This window comes from Dermacentor variabilis, chromosome 3 (genome assembly GCF_050947875.1).
Source record: "Dermacentor variabilis isolate Ectoservices chromosome 3, ASM5094787v1, whole genome shotgun sequence".
Taxonomy (NCBI): Eukaryota; Metazoa; Arthropoda; class Arachnida; order Ixodida; family Ixodidae; genus Dermacentor; species Dermacentor variabilis.
Genome location: NC_134570.1, coordinates 63,556,472 through 63,561,660, shown reverse-complemented (window position 1 = coordinate 63,561,660; position 5,189 = coordinate 63,556,472).

Here is a 5,189-nt window from a genome sequence, read left to right as displayed (position 1 = left end):
AAATCAGCTTAGCGCGCTGTGACAAATGGTGCCCTTTCTATGCACCACCGCATATTGCCCCTCTCCTGTTTGATTGCGTCACCGCTTCTATTAAAAGTGTAATATCTTTCCATAGCAAGCCCAGGGTAATACGTGTTGGTGATTTTAACACATCTAGAATTGATTGGAACACGCTTAGATATTCCAATTACAATCATTACAGAGAGCACAAATGCAGCCTGTTGTTGGATTTTCAGTCCTGTTACCTACAGCAGCATAACTTGATCGCCAATTCCTCGGGTAACCGTTGCTTCTCGAACGCTAACTTTATATGTGTCGCTCGGTCTGACATTTCTCTTGTGCGTACTACACGTTTCATCCGTCACCATAGGCGGAGAGTTCTAATTTTTTCCGCGCGACTGAAGAGGTCACGCATCCGGGCCGCATTCCTCGTTCGCGCACGCGAGATTGAACCGCTGTTCGCCGTTCACCTTAACACGCTTGCACTTATAGGCAACCTCACGGCGACGGCAACGGCGGCGGTATAAATGCGCCTGGAGTGTCCCTATAATTGCTATTGCAATAAAAACTGATCATGGTGCACGTCGCGAAAGCTGACAGTTTGTTATGGCGGGAACTGCCCTGCGCCAGACTTTCTCTGCATCGCCAACGTGTATGGCGAATCCCGCGCGTCCTCCGCTACAGAGCGTCCCGAGAAGGCACAAAAGACAATCATCGCTGTCCAAGCAGGGGATGCGTAGTAGAGGAAAACATTACTTATGTGGTCACTCTATTGGGAAGGAATGTTAGCTTCAGTTGCAGTTTTGCTGGACTTTCCCGCGTGTAGCCAAAAGTGCCCGCTTTCAAAAGTGACGGGACAAGTGACATACTTTGCCTCCCTACTTTTGATAGAGGGGGGGGGGGGATGAGTGCCTCCCCTGCCTCCCACCTCGGTACATACGCCTATGCAACTGGGACGCAACAAAACGCAGCTTGAAATCTTTGTTCTGACGTTGTCAATTTGCTTTTGTTATGATACGTTTAGTGGCAAACACAACAAAGCACAATCCGTGCACTTTATCTACGCTAAGACGACAGCTATCACAGCTTTTATGCAACTAACACCGTACACGACGTGTTACTTCGACCAAGGCGCGGCAGATAGGGCTCGATCAGGATCTTTCCTTTCATCTCCTTCATTTCGTTATGATTAACTAAGAAGAAGCCTGCTCGAGTGCGTTGTTTTACGATTGGGGGTGGGAGCACAGTCACGTGGTATTTTTCATATTTTGTGGGGTTTGTTTATCAGTTCGAAAAATTTAGTACGCAATTAATACGTCGCTGAATATACCGCTATTAGATGTACCTTGGCTGTGCCTAGAAATGCCTCAGTGAAACTTTCATGATTAGGTTAGTATGTCTCGGGGTAGATAATTATTTACAATTAGCTAAATAACTCTCAGTAACGAAAAAAATTACTGGCGGCCGCTTCACGATTCTGGAAACAATGAGCACTAGGTTTTGTTCGAGTAACGCAATTGCTCTTTCTTTAAATCTTGCTGCATCCTAGTTGATTGGGGCACCTCGTATATATTTATGACCTCTGCATGCAAGTGACGACCTTTCTATCCTTAATAAATGTTGTAACTTATTAAAAGAGTTTTTCTTTCTTTTTTCCTAAGTCCTTAGCATTGCTTACTAGAAAGAGAAGCTCTACTGAAACTCATATCAACCACGGCCATTTCACACGCCCTTGAAAGACTCTGTCGAAGGGCTCACTGAAGTCTGCAGGTTTTTTCAGGGTGAAAAAGGCACGCAAAGCAATTTGAAGCGATGTGAACATAGAACAACATACTCATTCTCTTTGCATATGCTTATCCATATCCTTAGGTATAATTGTTAATTGGCTACTTTCTCCTCCTTCAAATATATAATAAACTTGGCCCGGTGTACAGATTAAATATATTGTGCGTATGCAGGGTGTTTACAGTGAAAATTTAAAACAATGTTGAAGTGAAAAAATATGATGAGGCCAACGTTACTAGATTATGTAGTAGCGATAGGATGAGGCAGCTGCCACTGATGCTTCTAATGCGCTTGCCATCATATTGTCAGGATTTGACGAAATAAAGTGAAATTACGAATTAGAAGCCGTGCTCGTCCGCGCCAGCATGATGCAGTAAGCTAGTAGCCCCAATAGAATTCTAGGTGGAAATGTAAAAACGAGTAAGAAACTTCAAATGACATTTTAGGTGTGTGTGTGTGTGTGTGTGTGTGTGTGTGTGTGTTTTATTTCGGCAGACAAGCAGGAAAGGAAGAGAGCGTATTCTCTCCGATCATTTTTTTTAATTGCTCGTTTTCGCTTGTAAAGATTCCGGTTATCTACGTTTTCACAATTATAACGATTGAATGCCTTAACGAATAGAGTTGTTGTCTTAAAAGATTTGAAGAAGCATAAAAAATTGTTTACTGGAAACTTTTGCATTGGCATTGTTTGCAGATTTAATTACATATAAGGACGAACTTTGCAGAGAAGCCAGAGAAATTTCGGTGCTTTTTTAAGATATCAAACCTTAGCAGTGCGCGATAGTGGCTCCATTGGCAGTGCGAAAGTTCTGCTGTCCTCCCTTTACAATATACCGTGTATACACACACAATGTATGAAACAATTTTTGAAGCTCCTTCTTAATACGTTACAATACTTTAGTAGTAAGCTGTTTCTGCTCCTGATGCAACACAGAGTGCCGTGTATACACGCTGTTTTAAAAACAATTTTTGAACCTCCTTGTTAATATGTGAAAAAGGCATTATTAATAAGTTGTTTCTGCTCCCGGTGCAATACAGAATGCCGTGCATACACAATGCTTATAAAAAAAAATTTAACCTACTTCATCATATGTGAAAAGGCATTAGTAATACACCTGTTCGTATTCACCCGTGCTTTAGAGTAGTTGTCGAACCAGTATAGTACGCAGTCTCCGAACGCGGAAACGCCTAGACAAAAATCATCGCACATGTATTACATCAAAGCGAAGCTGCATGAGTGACTTGTCACACTCTTCACAAGTACTAAGGGTTTATTTGATAGTAGTTCTTATGAAAATTCAATACCCCAGGCCTCCTGCGCGTCATCACAGACTCCACGGTCATACACGCACTTCGGGGCTTCCACGCAGGTGGCGTTGCTCAACAACGCCACCACCTTTCACTGCCGCAGCCGTACAATCTCCTAGATGACCCCCAACGTGGAAGCGGTGCAATGAGATGGGAGATGCAACAATTGTGGATTAGTGAAAAAAAAATCGCGAAGAACTTACGGTACTTTGCAGTGAGGTATTCTCACGGAAGATGGGGCCGTCGTCGCGACGGTCTGCGTCCCTGCGGCAACGTCCAAAGGAGATGTGGATACCTTTCCAATAGACGCCTTCGGTTGAATATCATCCCTCGAGGACAAGTCGATCGCCATGCTGGGAGACTTTAACATGGACCTAAGGCTCCTAGTCGGCAAGTGGGTTGTGTCCTTCCTGGTGGAACAGGTTTGGAATTGAGCGTTACGCGGACGCCAATGTGCCGGCCACGCGTCACCGGTCGTGTGTGAATTTAACCTTTGCCAAGAACGTGTCTAGCACAGCACTGCAGTCGATCGCGGTGGACCACAGCGACCATAAAGCTATGAGACAAAATAAAGACGATAACAGCTAGAAAGCTACGTGTATGTGCCTTTATTCAATCAATATAGCAATAACCATATAAATCAATATACTTGTCAATATAGTCATCCCAATACAGCTTCGCTGGTTAGCCTTGCTCACAGAGTGCAAGGGCACCAATATTTTTTATTAATTTCATAGTTATCGCGCCCGCTAATTTTGGTAACTTCAAAAGAAAATAAGAAAGTACTTTTCCGTGTACAGCAAGTTACGTGTACAGATCAGTGCTTTTGGCCTTTTCGTCCGCAAGCCGTGACACTGGCGAGAAGCTCATAGATTTTGGGAAAGTTTACGGCAGTCAGCCCTATTCAAACTCAGCTACGAAACAGCACACATCATCAACAAACGTTTTAAGTATAATGCGCAGACTAACCCTTGCCAAAAAAGTGAAGCCGTAAGCCGTAATTAAAAGCAAGACTCAGTGACGCCAACACTACGCCTTCTGTCTCTAAGTAGAAAATAGAAGTATGTGGTGGCCACCTGCCGCAGTACTCAACACCTATAATTGACACTATAGAGTAAAAAAAAAAGTTTTTAGCAAATAGGCATTATCATCCCTGAGTGAAACATCCTCAACACATATCATTCAATGGACTTAAGCATGATTGTCAGAGCATGTCCGTGAAACTAAGATTTTCTATAATGCTGTTAATATTTTTATATACCGCTTTGATTGAATAGAGGAATGAGTGAAACACTTCTCCTCGTTTCTACTTTAAGTGATTATCAGGAAGAATTTTATCGGAGAACGCTCTCGTGAATTAGCACCTTTTGTTCTATCTTCACGTGCATACACACTTAAACTGATTTGAAAATTGCTTAGGCAATCTTGAGTTTTGGTCATCCAGGAATAACTGCTGATGTATGCTATCGCCCTCCTTCCTCATTCGATAATTATGGCCCAAAGTTACCTGATGTAATTATGATGGGTAGACAAAGTTTCGCGCAACACCCTTTTATCTATTTGGTGACATCAAGCTTCCAAAAATATAGTAGAATAATTATGCACCTCGTCTGCCTTAGTTTTCAAAGCAGCCCAAGGATATTTAGAAGTATGTTCTGCTTTCAGGCATACTCAGCTCGTAGAAGAACGAAGAATACCTTCTAGTTCTTCGAACACGCATGAGTTCATCCTAATGAATCAAACTGAATTAGGGTCTTCGATGGGGGCGAAATGCGAAAACACCCGTGTGCTTAGATTTAGGTGCACGTTAAAGAACCCCAGGTGGTCAAAATTTCCGGAGTCCTCCACTACGGCGTGCCTCATAATCAGAAAGTGGTTTTGGCACGTAAAACCCCAAATATTATTGAATTAGGGTCCCTTGATGCGTGTGCACCCGACATCAGCGATCATCCATTACTATAACATTTAGCCTTATTGCTTCAACCTCGAAGTGTGCCTTGAAGAGTAAAATTATTTAGTACTACGACAAACTAATTTTGATGTTACACAGAGGGAACTAATTCTATTCATTGACGTGCACTTTAGTGATTTCAATA